Source organism: Bos grunniens, chromosome 4 (assembly GCF_055505025.1).
Source record: "Bos grunniens cultivar Pamir isolate PY7600 chromosome 4, Bosgru_T2T1.0, whole genome shotgun sequence".
Classification (NCBI taxonomy): domain Eukaryota; kingdom Metazoa; phylum Chordata; class Mammalia; order Artiodactyla; family Bovidae; genus Bos; species Bos grunniens.
This window is the reverse complement of record NC_141168.1, coordinates 98,010,469-98,034,039: the sequence shown is the minus strand read 5'-3', so window position 1 is coordinate 98,034,039 and position 23,571 is coordinate 98,010,469.

Here is a 23,571-nt window from a genome sequence, read left to right as displayed (position 1 = left end):
TTACTCCAACTTACTTTTCAGCAGGTACTGTTTTCACTTTTGCCAGTGAGAGATTTTTGTGTGTGATTTGGAAGGTGAACAATGAGTAGACCGTATTATTCTCCAATGCGAGCAAAAAAAAAAAAAAAATTTATCACACATGTATATGTTCTGAAGCAATATGCTGCTTAGTTTTACTAGTTTCTAAGTTTTAAAAGGAGAAGGCAATGTGAAGTCAAGTGGGCCTTAGAAAGCATCACTATGAACAAAGCTAGTGGAGGCAATGGAATTCCAGTTGAGCTACTGCAAATCCTGAAAGATGATGCTGTGAAAGTGCTACAGTCAATATGCCAGCACATTTGGAAAACTCAGCAGTGGCCACACGACTGGAAAAGGTCAGTTTTCATTCCAATCCCAAAGAAAGGCAATGACAAAGAATGCTCAAACTACTGCACAATTGCACTCATCTCACATGCTAGTAAAGTAATGCTCAAAGTTCTCCAAGCCAGGCTTCAGCAATATGTGAACCGTGAAATTCCTGATGTTCAAGCTGGTTTTAGAAAAGGCAGAGGACCAGAGATCAAATTGCCAACATCCGCTGGATCATAGAAAAAGCAAGAGAGTTCCAGAAAAACATCTATTTCTGCTTTATTGCCTATGCCAAAGCCTTTGACTGTGTGGATTACAATAAACTGTGGAAAATTCTGAAAGAGATGGGAATACCAGACCACCTGATCTGCCTCTTGAGAAATTTGTATGCAGGTCAGGAAGCAACAGTTAGAACTGGACATGGAACAACAGACTGGTTCCAAATAGGAAAAGGAGTTCATCAAGGCTGTATACTGTCACCCTGTTTGTATAACTTATATGCAGAGTATATCATGAGAAACGCTGGCCTGGAAGAAACACAAGCTGGAATCAAGATTGCCGGGAGAAATATCAATAACCTCAGATATGCAGATGATACCACCCTTATGGCAGAAAGTGAAGAGGAACTCAAAAGCCTCTTGATGAAAGTGAAAGTGGAGAGTGAAAAAGTTGGCTTAAAGCTCAACATTCAGAAAACGAAGATCATGGCATCCGGTCCCACCACTTCATGGGAAATAGATGGGAAAATAGTGGAAACGGTGTCAGACTTTATTTTTCTGGGCTCCAAAATCACTGCAGATGCTGACTGCAGCCATGAAATTAATAGACGCTTACTCCTTGGAAGGAAAGTTATGACCAACCTAGGTAGCATATTCAAAAGCAGAGACATTACTTTGCCAACAAAGGTTCATCTAGTCAAGGCTATGATTTTTCCAGGGGTCATGTATGGATGTGAGAGTTGGACTGTGAAGAAGGCTGAGCGCCGAAGAATTGATGCTTCTGAACTGTGGTGTTGGAGAAGACTCTTGAGAGTCCCTTGGACTGCAAGGAGATCCAACCAGTCCATTCTGAAGGAGATCAGCCCTGGGATTTCTTTGGAAGGAATGATGCTAAAGCTGAAACTCCAGTACTTCGGCCACCTCATGCGAAGAGTTGACTCATTGGAAAAGACTCTGATGCTGGGAGGGATTGGGTGCAGGAGGAGAAGGGGAAAACAGAGGATGAGATGGCTGGATGGCATCACTGACTCGATGGACGTGAGTCTGAGTGAACTCAGGGAGTTGGTGATGTACAGGGAGGCCTGGCGTGCTGCGATTCATGGGGTTGCAAAGAGTCGGACATGACTGAGCGACTGATCTGATCTGATCTGATGGCACCCCACTCCAGTACTCTTGCCTGGAAAATCCCATGGATGGAGGAGCCTGGTAGGCTGCAGTCCATGGTGTCGCTAAGTGTTGGACACGGCTGACCAACTTCACTTTCACTTTTCACTTTCATGCATTGGAGAAGGAAATGTCAACCCACTCCAGTGTTCTTGCCTGGAGAATCCTGGGGACAGGGGAGCCTGGTGGGCTGCCATCTATGGGGTCGCATAGAATCGGACACAACTGAAGCAATTTAGCAGAAGCTTTAAAAAAGTGTCATATGCTGCAGTTTGCTTTCTTTTCATATAATGTAATGTTTCTCAGTTTTATCTGTCGTCTTTTGTGTGGCTGCAATTCATTCATTATCATTACTGTGTAATCCTTTGTAAATTGACTATCACAGTTTATTCACCCTTTATCCTAATCATAAACATTTTGCTTTTGTCTAGTTGTGTTTCTATTATGAGCAATGTATTTCCCATTGCACATGTAGACGAGAGTCTACAACATGAACCAAGGAAAAGAATCGCTACATCACAGGTAACTGTCACATTCAACTGTTCAAAAAAAAAGTCAGCTTTTGAAATCAAAGTGATTATCCCAATTAACATTCTCACTAGCCATTTGTTAGAATTCTCATTGCAGCAGATCCTTACCAAAGCAAGAAATTTTCCAATTCTTAAATTTTGCCTGTGTAGTTAGTAAAACTAATATCATCTTGATTTTAGTATGTGTTTTCTTGAGTAGTAGTGAGGTTGAACTCTTTTTTTTAAAATATTATTACTATGAAGTTTTCCTGTGAAGTAGCTGATCACCTATTATTGTCCCTTTTTATGGGTTGCTTTTTAAATTATTAATGATATAAAATTTTAATCTGGATATCTGTAATCCTTTACTATTAACATGATTTGAAATACTTTATTCTAGGCTGTGGCTTCTATTTTTACTTCCTTTCTGGTATCGCTTGGTGAACAGATATTCTTACTTTAGAATCATTTTAATGTTAGTGATTTTGAAGTCTTAATAACAAATCTTTCTTAATAAAGAAAAATTTTCTTCCCTGGTGGCTCAGATGTTAAGAAACTGCCTGCAATGCAGAAGACCTGGGTTTGGTCTCTGGGTTGGAAAGATCCCCTGGAGAAGGGAATCACAACCTATTCCAGTATTCTAGTATTCTTGCCTAGAGAATTCTGTGGACAGAGGAGCCTGGGGAGCTAAGTCCGTGGGGTCGCAAAGAGCCAGACACAACTGAGTGACTAACACTTTCACTTTTTTTCTTACCTCAAGCTTATAAAATTACTTTGTTTCCTTATAAAATTGTACAGTTTTTTTCACAGTTACATATTTATTTTACCCAACTTTTGTTTGGCTAATTCTGGACTCAATAAAAACTATCTTCGTTTAAAGTATTTTATATAAAACTTTACAAAATAAGTATAAGTACAGCGGATTAGACTCCCTGGCAAAGACTCTGAGATTTTTGACAAGAGGTTAATTCTGGGAAGAACAACCGTGAGGTGTGAGAGTAACTGGACTAGGTAAAGGGAGAGATGAACTGTGATGAAATTACAACAGAGGTCTCAGTGACACCAAGGAGGTGCCCTGGATGCCAGGCCATGCAGAGTGGTCCCAGGTGGGTTAAAGACCAGGCCTCTGTTCCCCCTTTCCCTCTTCCCACCCCAAGCAGCCACCAGTGCAGCTGCTAGAGGGGCTGTTACTTTAAAAAGGCAGTCTCCTTAAAACCAAAGGCAGTTTCTGGAGAGGGACTGAGGTCTGGCCTTCAGGACCTAAAACCCCTCACCTTTGAGGGGATGATCACCCTGAGGGGCATCTGAGCAGCACACAAGTCCATAAAAACTTTAATGAGTTTACACAATAGGGGTAGAAAATTATGTTCTATCTCCAATAAACAGTGTGTTAGAAACATAGTGTCATCCAATAAATGTTGAGAGAATGAGTGTAACAGGAAGTAGACCCAAGGAGACAATGTTTCTATTCCTCCTAAGTTGCTTTTTATGTCTCTAGTGCATTAAATTGCTGAATACATCATACTGAATGGACTTCGTTGAAGTCTATTTTCTGATCATCTTAACTGATAATTGTTGTGTTCGGTAGGACTGCTGTTGCATGCAATGGAAACTGAACTTGAACTAGATGATTGCTTGCCCTCCTCACAAACTTATTCAACTACCCAAACACCCCTTATGATGTGCCCTCCACTGAGTTCATCTCTTACTTTATCATTCTGTGAAATAGCTATAAGATTTTGGTTGGAGGCTTCTGCCTTCCTAGTTAAATGATATGATAATGATTATAATTAACATAATCATCATGATAATGATGAGTTTTGAAATATTTCACTTTCAGTAGTTCCATCAGACCATGAATGTTGGTTTGTTTAATAGATGCCACTCAATTAATGTATATGAAACACAATACTTGCCTGAGATATTTCTTCTTCTTTCTATGTCAAACTGATGCATCTGGAGGAATTTTTGCCACAACATTTTAAAATTTTTCAGGTAATAGCCAAGGTTATATGACTTTACAGTCTATATGGAACAGTCATGGTAAAAGTTCTTCTACAATTGCAATGAAGTTCTGTTTTAGAATTTGAGGTAAGTTGGACAAATATGACTAGACAGAACTAGAGAGTATTATGTTACAGAGGAAAATACTTCTCTTTGAAGAAGATTAGCTGGTTTAAACTCTTGCTAAATTTTTCAGTAATCTGAATTATACTTTCAGTATAAAGCACATAATTTTAGTCTTCGACAGGTATTGCTCAATGTAGCTTGGTTTTTTTGTGATCCTCACTTTACATTATTTTCTACTTACTAGAACAAAATATCTACATCCTTTGCTTAAGCTTGCTGTGTGTTAAGAAATGATTATACATATATATATATATATATATATCTTTTAAAAAGTCAAGTATTCAACTGTAAGTTGAATAGGTTTTCTCCACTTATCTTGAATTAGCCCTCCAGGCTCCTCTGTCCATGGGATTTTTCAAGCAAGAATATTGGAGTGGGTTGCCATTTTCTTCTCCTGGGGATCCTCCCGACCCAGGGATCAAACCCAGGGCTTCTGTGTCTCCTGCACTGCAGGCAGATTCTTTACCAACTGTTGACCATCACGAAAGCCCCCTTAAAAAGTCTGGTATTCAACTACAAGTTAAAAAGTTTTCTCCAATTGCAAGGAACTCACAGAATTTTTTATACAACTTAGTTCTTTTTTGTGTGAGAAGATATTGTAGAAAAGAAGTGATACATTTAGAAGAGTAATTACTGGAGTTTTTTTTTTTTTTTTTTTTAGAATATTTTAATCTAAGACAATCAGAATTTTTTGATCAAGTGATAGCATAAGGGGGTGAGAATGAGCAAGATGACCAAATACTCCCTACTTTTGAAAATTACCTTCTACCCTCATACATATGGTTATGGGGGGCGTGGGTGAGTGGGTGAGCTGTTTGGCATACTATCTCTCAGCGCCTCTTGTTATAGTATGCTGTTGTTGTTTAGTTGTTAAATTGTGCCTGACTTTTTTATGACCCTATCGACTGTAGCCCACCAGGCTCCTCTATCCATCGGATTTTCCAGGAAAGAAATATTTCTTGTCATTTCCTTCTCCAGGGGATCTTCCCAATCCGGGGATCAAAACTGTGTCCGCTAATTGGCAGGCAGGTTCTTTACCACTGAGCCATCAGAGAAGCCCTTGAATTAGTTTATCAATCCAAAATGTGCATCTGACTTAAATCTGGTTCTCTAGCACCCTGTTTCAGGATTTTTAGCATTGTCATCTACAATAGTAGGTGTCAGTTCAGTTCAGTCACTAAGTCATGTCTGACTCTTTGTGATCCCATAGACTGCAGCATGCCAGGCTTCCCTGTCCTTCACCAACTCCTGGAGCTTGCTAAGACTCATATCCATTGAGTTGGTGATGCCATCCAACCATCTCATCCTCTGTTGTTCCCTTCTTCTCCTGCCTTCAATCTTTCCCAGCATCAGGGTCTTTCTAAATGAGTCAGTTCTTTGCATCAGGTGGCCAAATATTGGAGTTCCAGCTTCAGCATCAATCTTTCCAATGAATATTTAGGACTGATTTCCTCTAGGATTGACTGGTTTAATCTCCTTGCAGTCCAAGAGACTTTCAAGAGTCTTCTCCAACACCACGGCTCAAGCATCCATTCTTTGGCACTCAGCCTTCTTTATGGTCCAGCTCTTACATCCATACGTGACTACTGGAAAAACCATAACTTTGACTATATAGACATTTGTCAGCAAAGTAATGTCTCTGCTTTTGAATATGCTGTCTAGGATTGTCATAATTTTTCTTCCAAGGAGCAAGCATCTTTTAATTTCATGGCTGCAGTCACCATCTGCAGTGATTTTAGAGCCCAAGAAAATAAAGTCTATCTGTTTTCATTGTTTCCCCATCTATTTGCCATGAAGTGATGGGACCAGATGCCATGATCTTCCTTTTTTTGAATGTTGAGTTTTAAGTCAAGTTTTTCACTCTCCCCTTTCACTTTCATCGAGAAACTCTTTAGTTCCTCTTCACGTTCTGCCATAAGGGTGGTGTCATCTGCATATCTAAGGCTATTGGTATTTCTCCTGGCAATACTGATTCCAGCTTGTACTTCATCCAGCTTGGTATTTCGTATGATGTACTCTGCATATAAGTTAAATAAGCAGGGTGACAATATATAGCCTTGATGTACTTCTTTCCCAATTTTTAACTAGTCTGCTGTTCCATGTCCAGTTCTAACTGTTGCTTCTTGAACTACATACACATTTCTCATGAGGCAGGTAAGGTGGTTTGATATTCCCATCTCTTCACAAATTTTCCGCAGGTTTTTTTGATCCACACAGTCAAAGGCTTTAGCGTAGTGATGAAGCAGAGGAAGATGTTTTTTATGCAATTCTCTAGCTTTTTCTATGATCCAACAGATGCTGGCAATTTGACCTCTGGCTATTCTTCCTTTTCTAAATCCATCTTGAACATCTGGAAATTCTTGGTTTACATACTGTTGAATCCTAGCTTGGAAATTTTGAGCATCACTTTGCTAGCATCTGAGATGAGTGTAATTGTGCGGTAGTTTGAGCATCCTTTGGCATTGCCTTTCTTTGGGATTGGAATAAAACCTGACCTTTTCCATTCCTGTGACCACTGTTGAGTTTCCCAAATTTGCTGGCTTATTGAGTGCAGCACTTTCACAGCATCATCTTTTAAGATGATGAAATAGCTCAGCTGGAATTTCATCACCTCCACTAGCTTTGTTTGTAGTGATGCTTCCTAAAGCCTGCTTGACTTCAGACTCCAGGATGTCTGGCTCTAGGTGAGTGATCACACCATTGTCATTATCTGGGTCATTGAGAATCTTCTTTTTGTACAGTTCTTTTGTGTATTCTTGCCATCTCTTCTTAATATCTTCTGCTTCTCTTAGGTTCATACTGTTTTTGTCCTTTATTGTGCCCATCTTTGGATGAAATAACCCTTGGTATCTCTAATTTTCTTTCTTTCTTTCTTTTTTTGAAGAGAGCACCAGTCTTTCCCATTCTATTGTTTTCTTCTATTTCTTTGCATTGATCACTGAGGAAGGCTTTCTTATCTCTCTGTGCTATTCTTTGGAACTCTGCATTCAGATGAATTTATCTTTCCTTTTCTCCTTTGCCTTTAGATTCTTTTCTTTTCTCAGCTACTTGTAAGGCCTCTTCAGACAACCATTGTGCAAATTTGCTGACATATTGAGTGCAGCACTTTAACAGTACATTTCTTTTTCTTGAGATGATTTTGATCACTGCCTCCCATACAGTGTTACAAACCTCCATCCGTAATTCTTCAGGCACTCTGTCTATCAGATCTAATTCCTTGAATGTGCTTGTCACTTCCACTGTATAATTGTAATGGATTTGATTTAGGTCATACCTGAATGGTCTAGTGGTTTTCCCTACTTTCTTCAATTTAAATCTTAATTTTGCAATAAGGAGTTCATGCTTTGAGCCATAGTCAGCTCCTGGTCTTGTTTTTGCTGACTGTATAGAGCTTCTCCATCTTTGGCTACAAAAGAATATAATAAATCTGATTTCTGTAATGACCATCTGCTGATGACCATGTGAGATTTGTCTCTTATATTGTTGAAAGAGGGTGTTGCTATGGCCAGTGCGCTCTTCTGTCAAAACTCTGTTAGGCGTTCACCTGCTCCATTTTGTACTCCAAGGCCAAACGTGCCTTTTATTCCAGGTATCTCTTGACTTCCTACTTTAGCGTTCCAGGCCCCTATGATGAAAAGGACATCTTTTTTTGGTGTTAATTCTAGAAGGTATTTGAGGTCTTCCTAGAACCATTCAACTTCAGCTTGTTTGGCGTTAATGGTTGGAGCATAGCCTTGGATTACAATGATATTTAATGTTTTACCTTGGAAATGAACAGAGAATATTCTGTCATTTTTTAGATTGCACTGAAGTTTTGTATTTTGGACTCATTATTTGACCATGAGGGCTACTCCATTTCTTCTAAGGGATTCTTGCCCATTGTATTAGATATAATGGTCATCTGAATTAAATTTACCCATTCTGGTTCAGTTTAGTTCACTGATTCCTGAAATGTCGATGTTCACATTTTTGCCATCTCCTGTTTGACCACTTCAAATTTACCTTGACATGGACCTAACTTTCCAGGTTCCTATGCAGTCTTTACAGCATTGAACTTTACTTCCATCTTCAGTCACATACACAACTGGGTATTGTTTTTTGGTTTGGCTCAGCATCTTCAATCTTTCTGGAGCTACTTGTCCACTCTTCTCCAGTAGCATATTGTGTACCTACTGACCTGGGGAGTTCATCTTTCAGTGTCATATCTTTTTGCCTTTTTATTCTGTTCATGAAGTTCTCAAGGCAAAGAGAACCATGCTTAGTAAATCTTTAATACAATTTTCTCTTGATGGATGGGACAGTGTTCCCTCCCTGTAGTTTGGCCTGAGGCCAAAAAACTCTTGTTGGGGTAAGTCCTTCAAAAGGAATTATGCCAGTATGCTGCATCTTCCAGGACTGTTGTTTTCAGTGCTCCTGGCCCCAGGGCAGGCCACTGTCAACCCACATCTCTGCCTGAGACTCCTGGACACACCCAGGTAAGTCTGGCTCAGTCTCTCATGGGTTCACTGCTCCTTTCTCCTGTGTCCTGGTGTGTACAAGGTTTTCTTTGGGCCCTCCAAGAGTCTGTTACCCCAGACCTGTTGAAGATCTGTAGTCAAATCCCACTGATCTTCAAAGTCAAATTCCCTGGGGTTCTCAGTCCTTTTGCCAGACCTCCAGTTCAGGAAATCTGTTGTGGGCCCTAGAGCTTTTGCAACAGTGTGATAACTTCTTTGGTATAATTGTTCTGTGATTTGCAGGTCACCTGCTCGGTGGCTCTATGGTGGGGTCAATGGTGACCTCCTCCAAGAGGGCTTATGCCACACTTGTGCCTCCCAGCTGCTGTGACCAGAGCTCCTGTCCCAGTGGCAGACCAGTGCTTACCCATGCCTCTGCAGTAGACACTCAAAGACTCAAAGGCAGATCTGGCTCAGTCTCTTTTGGGGTGCCTGGATCCTGGGGTGCACAAAGTTTTGTTTAAGCTCTCTGAGCATCTCTAGAGGGTATGGGCTTTGATTCCAAACACTTCGCCCATCCTATAGTCGTGTTGGGGCTTCTCCTTTGCCCCTGGATGTGGTGTATCTTTTTCTGGTAGGATCCAACATTCTCTTGTCAATGGTTGTTCAGTGGTTAGTTGCAGTTTTGGAGTTCTTGCAGGAGAAGATGAGCGCATGCCCTTTTACTCTGCCATCTTGTGATCTTTAGAAAAATAAGCTTGTCTCTTTCTAATGGCAGTGGTAACATGTAAAATGTGAGTTGTTTGAGGCTAATCTGAAGAAAAGCTGGCAGAAGAAGAAGAGCAGAGTTGAGAGATGCAAAGAATATTCTGTGGCATCTGCATCCCTCTATTTGGTGGTTCCTCTCATCCAGGTACATTCTTGTTCTTGAGTTCATCAGGCATAGTATCTCATATTAATGATATTTTTGGTTGATTATGAGGGATGAAATATTGTTTATGTCAGATGCAACCAAAAGAGTTCAACCCAGGATAATTAGTAGTTCCCCAGTAAGCTCTAGCTAATAGTCAAAAGTTTTTATTTTGATGTCAAATATAGTCCCTACCAGAACTAGCTGCCTGTGATATTGGGTTGAGATGGAATTTAAGATATATATAGGATTTCCAGGTGGCACTAGTGGTAAAGAATCTGCTCACCAATGCAGGAGATGCCATAGACTCTGGTTGGATCCCTGGGGCAGGAATATCCCCTGGTGTAGGAAATGGAAAGCCACTCCAGTATTCTTGTCTGGAAAATGCTATGGACAGAGGAGCCTAGTGGACTGCATTCCATAGGTTTACAAAGAGTTGGACATGAGCGCGTGCACACAGACACACACACACTCATATGTTTATATGTGTGTGTATATATATATATATATAGAGAGAGAGAGAGAGAGAGAGGAATAGAGGGATTAAAAATACGGAGATAGAGCGAGACGGAGAAGTGGGCATGATCATGTAGAACAGGGCTTCTCAACACACACAACTGACATTTAGAGATGAAAATTTTTTGTTGAGGGCTGTGGGTTGCTATTCTGTGCATTGTAGGATGTTTAGGAGAATCTTTGGGTCTACTACTAGATGCAAAAGAGCCTCTACCCACCCAACTGTGACAACTAAAAATGTCTCCAAAATTATTATCTATCTCCTGGGAGGCAAAACTGCCATTGGTGAGAACCACTAGTACAGAGATATTTGCAAGGGATGGCAAAGTAGCAATAAGTAAACCAAATGTTTTCTAACCCAATTTAGATCACATAAAGTGTGCATCCAACTTCTCAAAAGATAATTCATAATGGATATTTATTTATTTGTAAGTTAGCTGCTGTTTCAGTTAAAAAGATAATCATATATATTCACATGTTTACATATAAGCTAAAGAAATCCACAGAAAGAAAAGAACATGAGCACAACCAGATTTTACACTCCTGTTATTTCTCCATGGGCAACGTGATATATGTCCTCGGTGACACCACTTTCATTCCTGGGAGCAGTAATCATTGGCTGAAACTGCTCTGACACTCTTCTAAAAGTGACAGCAGTCTAGAATAGTGAGGGTTCTCAAGTAGAGAGAAACCATAGGGGATTAAGCCACCTCAGAGTAAAGCTGAGTTGAGAAATGGGTAACATCATTCGAGTCTGGAACCCAGCAGGAACTGAAGTCAGTATTTTTCAAATACATGAGGTAACGAATCTCCCTTTCTGACTTAGACTGATTTTAGTTGTTTCCCTCTTTTACAACTATAAAGATCCTGAGCAATGCAAAAAGTATGTCTAAGAAAAATCAGGATATAATTCTTTCATTATAAAGTTTTTTATATTCATTTTGACTTTTGCATACCACAAGGAGATGTTATGAAGACCATGAAAGTGGTCTAGTGAAAATATTTTATGAAATAGAAAAATGAATTTTATGAATACTGTTTGTAGACTAGGAGTGGTCTCAAAGACAGTTAATCTAGAGGGAATAAAATATAAAAGGGCTTAGGTATAGTTGACTGATTTCTATGAAAAATTTTGCTGTGTATCAAGATTGCTGGGAGAAATATCAATAACCTCAGATATGCAGATGACACCACCCTTATGGCAGAAAGTGAAGAGGAACTAAAAATCCTCTTGATGAAAGTCAAAGTGGAGAGTAAAAAAGTTGGCTTAAAGCTCAACATTCAGAAAACGAAGATTATGGCATCCAGTCCCATCACTTCATGGGAAATAGATGGGGAAACAGTGGAAACAGTGTCAGACTTTATTTTTTGGGGCTCCAAAATCACTGCAGATGGTGACTGCAGCCATGAACTTAAAAGACGCTTACTCCTTGGAAGGAAAATTATGTCCAACCTAGATAGCATATTCAAAAGCAGAGACATTACTTTGCCAACAAAGGTCTGTCTAGTCAAGGCTGTAGTTTTTCCAGTGGTCATGTATGGATGTGAAAGTTGGACTGTGAAGAAGGCTGAGTGCCGAAGAATTGATGCTTCTGAACTGTGGTGTTGGAGAAGACTCTTGAAAGTCCCTTGGACTGCAAGGAGATCCAACCAGTCCATTCTGAAGGAGATAAGCCCTGGGATTTCTTTGGAAGGAATGATGCTAAAGCTGAAACTCCAGTACTTTGGCCACCTCATGCAAAGAGTTGACTCATTGGAAAAGACTCTGATGCTGGGAGGGATTGGGGGCAGGAGGAGAAGGGGATGACAGAGGATGAGATGGCTGGATGGCATCACTGACTCGATGGACGTGAGTCTGAGTGAACTCTGGGAGTTGGTGATGGACAGGGAGGCCTGGCGTGCTGCGATTCATGGGGTCACAAAGAGTTGGACATGACTGAGCGACTGAACTCAACTGAACAGATATAATTATATGCCAAACTTAATAGAGACATCGTCAATCAACGTGTCTCTCAGTCTGTGGCTCTTCCTCTTGCAATAGGGGAGGAGAACTATTTCTCTGTGACTCCTGCTGAAGAGCTTTTTCTGGGAGCCATGTTTTATCCATGCGACCCAGCTCCCAGGTACAGAACTAGTTAGGCTAGGAGTGGTCTCAAAGACAGTTAATCTATACATGTAATGATGTCTGGAGTAAAATAATGAACTTTCCTAAACAGATTCCCTTTTTCAAGAACTTGGGACATTAGGTCCTGATAGAATACATGTTACAAATGGATGTTGAAGCTGAAATGTTTCACAAAGAAAGCAGAGTGACTACAATGAACATTTAAGTTTAAATGATAACGAAGCAACCCAAGAATGAGAGAAGGGTAGATTTAAGAGAGATACCTTGAGACAAGACCTATGGTTAGGAGGAAAAGAAACAGAAAAAAGGAACTGGTCCCTAAGCATAGGCCTGATTGCTCATGATTTTCTAGTGTCATTCCATAGGTTCATTCCATTCACAGTTGTGCCAGTTACCACTTGACTGCCTCTCAGCTCCACATTCACCCTTCAGTATATGTTCTTCAATCATGGATTTGACTTCAAGCATTTCTCCCTTACATGAACACATGTTCAACTGTCCGTAGAGGGCACAGGAGAGACATGGCGGGAGGAAGAAGACTTGATTCTGAGGTGCTTGTTTTGTATTTTATTTTTGGCTCCTACTGTGTGTTCTGTTAGTCTGTGAATGTATAGGCTCTCCATTGATACTGTCCCAGTTATACCCCTAGAACCTGCACTTCCTCAGTGACTTTGCAGCCTCTCTGGTTACTATCTAGGTGGTCTTCTCTCCCAGAATACCACGTACTTAAAATTCCCCACTCGGTATGCTTCCCCACCAGCTCTGCCTATGAACACAAGCACTCCAGGACTCATGGCAGTTCTTTGACATCCCAAAGACATCCCATGACATCCCATGACATCCCATCTTTGACATCTTTGACACCTGTCCCAAGCCTTGGCTTGTCTGCACACCTGGAAGAGTTGCTTCCTAGGGCCCTGTCTACACCACAGGCTGTAATTCTCGAGCAAAAGACCCCCCAATCTCTGTATACCTCACTTAGGGTCTTGACTATCTGCAAACTTACATCCTGTTGTGCTAAAGTAACTCTGACCTAAGCAACCTAGCAAACTCTCCTGGGGGCTGCAACCACACCTTTTCTAACAAGATCCAGTTTGTTGAAACCCTGTCCCCGCGCCACACCTTTGCAAACTTGCCCTTCATTGCACATTTTTCCTAGCCCTTGACTAACCCACAGAGTTCTCTGTATGTCCTTACTAGTTTCTCTTTTATCTTAATTTAATCATTCTTTACACTATAATTTGCATACAGTCAAATTGTTGTGACTCTTCTCCTTATTGGCCTCAGATGGATTCACCCTCTTTAGTAAATTCCATCTCTCTTCGGCTAACTTCAATAAATTTTTATATTTTGTGATCACAAGTTGCCACACACATTTGTTTGCTAAGTTGCTTCAGTTGTGGCCAACTCTTTGTGATCCCAAGGACTGTAGCCTACCAGGTTCCTCTGTCCATGGGAATTCTCCAGGCAAGAATACTGGAGTGGGTTGCCATGCCTTCCTCCAGGGGATCTTCCTGAGTCAGGGATGGAACCCCAGTCTCTGGCATTGGTAGATGGATTCTTTACCACTGGTGCCACCTGGAAAGCCCAAGAGCTGGATTCAAAAAGCCAGGACATATCAACTAATTCTTCTCTCTGAGATTCAGATGTTTCTGCTTTTTACTTTTATTTCCACAGAATTTCATTAAGTTGACTTCAAGACCTAGATATGACTGAACATGCCAGAGTACAAAACACTTAGATCAGTTTTGATGAACAGAGTTTGACATATTTGTCAATAGTACCAAGGATAGTTTTGCATACTAGAATATTTAACAGCCTCAGGAGAAGGGCAAACCAATATAATTAAGGTTAAGGATATGTGGAATAACTGGCTCAGAGAAGCTTAATGTCTCCCTATTTCTGTTGTAACTCTGTTCAGGTTCATGAATCAATGAGCTAGAGAAAAGATAACTAAACAAAGTAAATATTCAAACAGAATTTGCTTGAGTTTCCCAAGGTGGATTATTAAGCATGCAGTCTAACTTATTCTTTGAGAAAGCAAGTAATTTTCCTGATATGTCCATATGCTCTTGGGCTGCAGGTCAGTTCTTTCATTTAAGAAAAAAAATCACAAATTATCTTCAATAATTATTCAATGATTGATTTCATTAAGGTATATACCAAACAAATTTCTGTAAAATTAGATTCACAGATGTTGGTCCACTTTGTCATAGAGAATTTTTAAAGATGGAGATTTGGAACAAAACTTCTATAACCTATCAAGGCATTCTATGTTTAGATATGCTTGTAATAGTCATTAATTACATCAACTAACAGGTTAACAATCTGCTATACAATTTGTTCTTTTTGATTAGCATTGATATAAAAATATTGAATAGATCTAGGAAAAATGGATATAACAATATTTGAGGAATTTTTAATATAATAAATATTTTAAAGTGATGTAGTCTATACTAACAAGGGAAAATTAAAAGTAGTTTGACAATCAATAATTATGCAATAATACTAGAAAGAGCAAAGTACAGTGATTTTATTTTCAGTATAGCTGACCCTTTAATTACAGATAAAACATTGTATGGAAAATGAAAAGATGAGTATTTCTGCTTAGGAAAGCTGATTATATATTATAGTGTACAATCAATATGATGTTTGCAGAACATCAAAAATTAGTACTGAAATATTAACTACCTCCAAGAAAATGATGGCTAGGTCATGCTACATTAGACAGTGACATTGAAAGAACTCACTAAAAAATGTCTTTCTGAAGAGTTTACTTTTTCATAGTAAAACATAAAAGTAAGGGAAATGCCCTATAAATATTCTTGAAATAGCATTTAACTGAGAGCAACCCTTCCACATCTCGACATATTAATAAAAACAAAAAAGGAATGATAATTATGGGTGAGAAGTGGAGTACCAATTGGGTTATCACAGAAACTATTTCTCCTAAATTAAGCACATTTGTGTGTATGTGTGTATTAGTTGCTCAGTCATATTCAACTCTTTGCGACCCCATGGAGTGTTTCCCACCAGGCTTCTCTGTCCATGAAATTCTCCAGGGGAGAATACTGGAGTAGGTTGCCATTCCCTTCTCCAGGGGATCCTCCTAACCTGGGGGTGGAACCCAGGTCTCCTGCATTGCAGGCAGATTCTTTGTCCAATGAGACACCAGGGGAGTCCAAATTAAGCACATAGATATTATTTAACAATATATTTTTGAACATATGGAATCATGCATTTCTAATGCAAGTATACTTACTCTAAAGAACACACAGTATTTTGTGGGGATATTTCTTAACTTAAATATATTTCTTATATGTAGAATCACAATTTAGGGTATAAATCAAAGGTATTCAGAAATTTTAAGTGTTCAACAAAATTGAAATAAGAAAGACTGAAGGAAAACTCCCTGAACAGTAAGAATTACAGATTGCTAGTGAAATATATTTGAATGCAAGAAGAAAAAAAACAACGATATTATGGGAAAACATTAAATGTGTACCTAAGGTTCTAGACAATAAAATAAATAAATAAATTTGTAGAAGAAATAAAATGAAAATATATGTAGAAAAGTGAAACCATTATGCTTTTTTTTATAATGGAATTTATGGACAATATAGTTCAAAAGCTAATAGATAACATTTGGAAAAAAAGGGCTCAATTATTCCTTAGAGATACTGAGTCACCTTTTGTAATATTCAACTTATGAGTTCAAATGTTGTCCATTCTACCTCTCTTGAAAATTCTAAAAGCCTTTTATTTCCACAGGACTATGGAAGGGTAATATCAAATACTGCTTAAGTGTACAATCCCATTCAACTCTATGCCTCATTACCTTGCTGAACTTGGACAATTTTCTTAGCTCTCTGTACCTTAGTTGACACCTGTAAAATGGGAAAATAATATCTATCTTATGAGATTATGTGAGTGTAAAATAAGTACATATAAAGTGGTTAGGACACTGTAAAATGCATAATAACCACTGAATATTATTAGAATATAGTCTGGTTTATTTAGTACCCTTTCAACAGCATTGGTTTTTATACACACATGACACAGTAATAATTAAAGATGATAATTATTGTTTTTCTCAGCCTACTCATTCCATCCAAAATAGCCTTATTCAATTTTCATCATTCTATTCCACTGTTAAAGAACTAAAAATGCTTCCCTACTGCCTAGGCCAGCAGAGGTAAGTTTTATTTGGATCCTAAAACTTCTGTAATTGAAGCCAGTCTTACTACTTTAAGCTCCTTTCCTTTTTACCCCACATTATGTTCCATTTGTTGTACTTGAGATGGCCCATTCTTTCCTACAAGGGACATGCCTTTGTTGATTTGTCTCACTGGCCTAAATTGCTATCCCTTTCCCATTCTTCCAGAGACAGTTCGAAATGAAATTTCATTTCTTTTTGCTTGGAATTCCCTTCATTAATCAGGAATACTTGAATAGCTAATCTTTGCAAGGCCCTGCTAGATACAGCAGGGAGTTAGCCAGCATGATCCCCAATCTTAGTGACTGTACAGATTTGTAGAGGAGACCTACAATGAAACAAGCAACCAAACTATAATTGCTATGCCTCTGTGCTTACACTTAGTCGCTCAGTCCTATCTGACTCTGCAACCCTTTGGACTATAGTCTGCCAGTCTCCTCTGCCCATGGGATTTTTCAAGCAAGAAATACTGGAGTGGGTTGCCATTTCCACCTCCAAATTGGTCTGCCTACATTGTCCTTTTCCAAGCTCTTCACAAGACCCCCTCCATCTTATCCTTTAGGCCTTAGCTCCAACAGTACCTTCTCTAAGATGGTTTGGGGATCTTCCTGACCCAGGGATTGAATCTGCATTTCTTACTTATAGGAATCCTGCATTGGCAGGCAGGTTCTTTATCACTGGTGCCATCTAGATTTTTTTGACCATCCCATCTAAAAACAGTACCCATTCTATGTACAGTCAGTATCTGTCTCATTACCTGTTGAATACTTTTATAGCATTTATGTTATCTTAAAATGTCATTTCCACAGATGGATTTACTTGTCAAGAAGAGAGTTGCATTATCTCCCCACTCAAACCCCCAGTTAGCGGTTAACAAAATCATTGCTTGGTACTGATACTCCTCAGCATCAGAGTGGGACATGATTGGCACAAATTCATCAGAATAATTTCTCCCCCCTTGCCAGAATAAATGGTTCAGAAAAGGTCAGTACCACAGACCTAACCTATTCTGTGCAAGACATCCTCCTGGCCACAAATGTACAACTTAGAGTCCAATATTTGGAAAGGGAAGAGAAGAGAAGAAAAGATTTCTCTTTTGTTCTGAACAGTGCACTGTACACATATGAAGTCTGAAATTGCTACAGACATTTGGCTGCAAATAGGGCAGTTTTACTTCTTCCTTTTCAAATTGTGTGTCATCTATTTCCTTTTCTTGTCCTACTATGGTAACTAAATCTTCTGGTAATATGTTGAATATGAGTGATGAGAGTGGATATTTATTTCTTCTTCTTGATATTAAGGGGAAACAACCCAGTCTTTCATCATTAAGTACTGTGCTGTTGGCTACAAGTTATTTTATAGATGCTTGTTGGCATCTTGAGGTAATTATATTTTATTCCTAATTTGCTAAAATGTTTTAAATCCCAAATTTGTGTTGGATTTTGTTAAATTCTTCTTCTGGGCCAACTGGCATGATCCACACAGTTTCCTTTTCAACCTATGGATATGATGGACTACACTGATTTGATAGTCAAATATTTAACCAAATTTGTATATATAGAATAACTACCACTTGGTCATGATAAAGAGTTCTTTTAATATTTTGTTGTGTAAGTTTCACTATTATTTTTATAAAAGGCATTTATGTATACATTCTTGAGAGATATTGATCTGTCATTTTTTGTACTGTCTGACTTTGGTATCAGAGTGATTCTGGCATCATAAAATGAGTTGGGAAGTGTCCCTTCCTCTTCTACTTCTGACATAGATAGTGTAAAATTTGTAAAATTGGTGTTAATTCTTCTTTAAGTGTTGGTAGTATTTTCCAGTGAAACCAGCTGGAGTTGGAGTTGGTGATTTCCACTTTCCACTTTTGCAAGCTTTTAAAATATGGACTCAACTTCTTTAATAGTTATCCAACTATTTGGATGATCGATTTCATTTCAGTTCAGTTTAGGTAGTGGTAGCTTGTGGTGAACCAGATTTCTGATCTCTGAAGAAAAAGATTTAGCTTCAGGATCAGTGTGACCAGTCTTGATCACTCAGAGCTTTTATGTGGCAGAAATTTTATTACAGTGAAAAGGGACAGAAAAAACTTCTGATATAGACTTTAGAAGGTGGATAGAGAATGCCCTACTTCCTAGTCTTATCAAGGCCTTATATACGTTTACCAGACCCACTTCCACAACATACATCTTAAATTAACAAGATTAGAACTAACAAGGGCTTCCCTTCTGGCTCAGCTGATAAAGAATCCACCTGCAATGTGGGAGACTTGGGTTCAATCCCTAGGTTGGGAAGATCCCCTGGGCAAGGGAAAGGCTACCCACTATAGTATTCTGGCCTGCTCAGTTCCATGGTTGTATAGTCCACGGGGTCTAAAACTAACAATAGAGAGGTCTTACCAGACCCACTCCCTTATAAATGAACAGGATTAGTCAAAAGGTTCCTGTTAAGAAGAAAAAACATGTCTTCAAGCAAGATACATTGTTGTTATGTAATCATTAGTACAGAGCTTAAGGAAAAACCTACCCTTGAGCAAGATGAGTTGTTTTGTTGTGTAAATATTAGCTCTGGCCTTAAAGAAAGTTAGTCTTAAGGATTGTTGTCATAACAACTCAAAGTTTAAGAAAACTCTTGAGTTTATGTGACTAAGACAAAGCAATGTAGAAAAAGTTTGTCCCTTTCTCCTCCTTGAAAGCCCAGGACCCCTATCTCCTCCTTGAGGGCCCCAGAATCCTTCCTCCTTGAGGGCCCTGGACTCCTTATCAACCTACCTAAGAATTAACTCTCTCAGTTGTTCACAGTTTTCCAGGTATCCAAAAAGTTTTCATTTTTTCTAAGTAATCAAATTCATGAGCATAAACTTATTTGCTCTATTTCCTTAATGTTCTTTTAATGGCTATAGGATGTGTGATGATAGTCCCTATTTCATTCCTAACGTTGGGGATTTGTATTCTTTGTTTTTATTGTTGTCTGTCTTGCTAGAAGTTTGTCAATTTTATTGATTACTTTTGAAGACCAGCTTTTGGTTAATTGATTTTCTCTATTGTTCCTTTGTTTTTAATTTATTGACTTCTGCTCTTGATTTCCTTCCTTCTACTTTCTATGAGTTCCTTTTGCGCTTTCCTTTTTTAATATATTCTTCATGTGGGAACCTAGAAGACTGATTTGAGATCTTTCTTTGTTTCGAAAGTAAGCATTTAGCTATATATTCTCTTCTCATAGTTGTAGTTGCATCTCACATATTTTGCTATATTTTAGTTTTCCTTCAGCTCTATGCTTTTTTAAATTTCCTGTGAATCTTCATCCTTCACTCATGAATCTAAGTTTGTTGTTTAATTTCAACATATTTAGCAATTTTCCTATTGTCTTTCTGTTACTGATTTCTAGGTAAATGTATAGTCAGGGAACATACTGTATATGATACCAATTTAAACAAAATTTTTTAATTTTACAGCTCATCTTGATGAAATTTCAATGTGCATTGTGCTCTTGTTGGGTGGAATGTTTTGTATACATGAATTGAATCCTCTCAGTTAATTGTGCCTATTCAATTCTCCTAGATCCTTGATAATTTTCTGCCTATTAGTTCTATCAGTTGCTAAGAGGAGAATGTTGAAATTTCCAGCTGTAGTTGTGGGTCTATTTCTCCTTTTAACTTAATTAGCTTTTTGCTTCATGTATTCTGAGACTCTCTTTTTTGGTGTATATACATTTAGGATCATACATTTTCCTGGTAGATGGATTATTTAAAAAAAAATCATTAGATCTCATCCTTCTTTGACTCCAGTAATTTTCTTTGTTTTAATGTTCATATGACTAGATATTTACGTATCCACTACTTTTTGTTTGTTTGATAAATGTTTGCACAATATATCTTCCTCCACGCTTTTAGATTCAACTTAGCTATGTCACTGAATTTGAGATGAGTTTTTATAAATAATATGCAGTCTATTTTTAAAATCTTTCATACCAAACTATCATTTGATTGACATTTAGGGTAATTATTCATATTAGGACTTAAGTCTATCATTATATTGTTTGTTCTCTGATATTCATCTATTTCTCCTTTCCTTCCTTCCTATGGATTACTTGAACATTGTTTTTTTAGTGTTCCATATTATTTATAGGCTGGGTATCATAGTATACAAATGCTATTTATCACAGTCTACTAGTATAAATATTTTACCACTTATAGTGACATGAGAGATCTTCACTTCCTCTTAGGTTCCTTTACTTTCCATACTCTAAATATCACTATCTAGAGTATTAGATGGCATTACAATTTTTTCTTCAATCAGTTCAGTTCAGTTCAGTTGATCAGTCGTATCTGACTCTTTCTGACCCCAGGGACTGCAGCACGCCAGGCCTCCCTGTTCATCACCAGAGTTTACCCAAACTCATGTCCATTGAGTCAGTGATGCCATCCAGCCATCTCATCCTCTGTCATCCCCTTCTCCTCCTGCCCCCAATCCCTCCCAGCATCAGAGTCTTTTCCAATGAGTCAACTCTTCACATCAGGTGGCCAAAGTATTGGAGTTTCAGCTTCACCATAAGCCCTTCCAATGAACACCCAGAACTGATCTCCTTGAGGATGGACTGGCTGGATCTCCTTGCAGTCCAAGGGACTCTCAAGAGTCTTCTCCAACACCACTCAAATATAATTTATAAAATTCATGAGGAAAAGATAATCCATTTTATCTACTTGCATTTTTGCTCTTTCTGTTGTTCTTTCTTCAGTCCCAACACTTCAAGATTTTCTTTTATTTCACTTCTTTTCTGTTTAAAGGACTTTCTTAGACAACCTTAATGTATGTATGCTAGTGAAAATTTTCTTTAGTTTTCTTTCTTCTGAGAATCTTTATTTCTCCTTAATTCCAGAGGATATTTTTATTAGATATATAATTCATAGTTGACAGTACTTTTCTCTCAACACTGGAAAAATATTGTGCCACTTGCTTCTGGTCTTCTTTGATACAGATCAGAAACTATCTGAATTGATGTTCCCCCGAAGGTAACATGTTCTGTCTCTCTTGTTGTTTTCATGAATAAATTATAATGCACCTTGGTATGGATTTCTTTGGTTTTATTCTGGTGAGATTCATTTGACTTCTTAGACCATAGGGTTGTGTCCTTTGCCAAGTTTAGAAAGTTTTCAGTCATTATTTCTCTGAATACTCTTAGTCTATCTCTTCTTCTTGGATTCCAATTATATTAATGTTGGATATTTGTTATTGTTAAAGAGGTCCCTGAAGCTCTCTGATCAATTTTTTTCAGTCTATTTTTATGCCTGTTATTCAGATTGGGTATATTTGATTGTCTTTAAGTTCACTGATTTTATCCTCTGACATCTCCAGTCTAGTATTGGATCAAACCAGCAAGCTTCTTATTTTGTTACTGAACTTTTCAGTTCTATATTTTCCATTTTCTTCTATTGGTTCTTTTTCTATAACTTTTATTCCTTTCCTAAGATTTCTGTTTTCATTTGTTTCAAGACAATTTATAATGGATGAGGAAATATTTTTATGAACTACTTTAGACTGAATGCTGACGAATTCAATATCTGATTTATCTCTGTTGACATATGTTGATTCTCTTTGTTCATTGTAGTTTTTGTTTTCTATATTATTTTATCATAGTTCTTACTATAATAAGGGATTTTTGTTTGTACCCTATACCTTTGCCCATTGTGTTAACAGGCTCTAGTTCTAATTTAAATCTTCTCTTTTAGCAATCAGCCATTCCATTTAGCATGCAGATTCTAGCCTCGTTTGGTGGGCTATTGTTCCAATGACAGCTTGATTTTACGGGGTTTTTATTTTAGCCTTTTGGTTTTATTTTGGTCTTTATGGCTTATCTTATGCCACTAGGGCTCTCACTGCTTCTTGTTGGTATTGGCTGAGGTAATGTATGGGTAGGGATTTAACCAAAGCAGACTGCCTGGCCTCACTCAGTAGTAGAGGAACTCAGGCCCACGGGTTCCTTCTTGTGTCCCTCCACTCCAAAGGAAACAAAATTCCTAATGGATACTTGTCCCCTATCCTAGCATAATTATACTGTAATAAAAGAAATGCTACTAGCAATGTACTGCAAGTGATTTTGCTGTTGAACCCTAGACAAATGTAAAAGAAGCTTGCATCCCAGATTTTGTATCCCAGCTTCCTCATATGAAATTTTAACATTAAGCACTCAGTTGTGTCCAAATTCTTTGCCATGCCATATTCTGTAGCCTGCCAAGCTCCTTTGTCCATGGGATTCTCCAGGCAAGAATACTGGAGTGGTTTTCCATTTCCTTCTCCATGGGATCTTCCTGACCCAGGTAATGAACCCCAATCTCCCACATTGCAGGCAGATTCTTTACCATCTGAGCCATGAGGGAAGCCCCTTAACATAATGAAAGGAGGCAGCCATTCAGGACATAATAATATGCAGGTATGGAGATGGTTATTTATAAATGCTATGTAACAGAAGATTGACAGTGTGCTCACAGAAAGCTTGGTAGAATTTTATAGGTAACTTAGACACAGCTTTTGCCTTGAACTTTCTAGGATATAAAAATCTCAAGTCTGATATGCTCAATATGAACATAGAACAATAACAGAAAAAGTCTGATGGGCCTCCAGTACTGGTTGTCAAAATGTTCCATGTAAGAAGAAAATTGACATGAAGATGAAGGTCACTTGATCCAGTCTCCAATAAAGTGCTTCAATATTGGTGAAGTGGATTGAGGGTTGACTAGAAACATTTTTAGGTGTATTAGATAAGAAAGTACAGTGTATAGTACTGCCTAGAGCTGATAATAATCCTCTTAATAATGTAAACTTAATGTATAGGGAAATGGATTTGCTATAGTAGTAGGGAAAATTAATCTTTGTTTAAATTTTGGAATGTATGATAAAAAATATATATGTCTTGATGGCATCTATATTACTTGAGTAGATAATTGGTATAGACGTAATAACTGAATGAAAATTCCTCCTAACCAGATCCAAATGA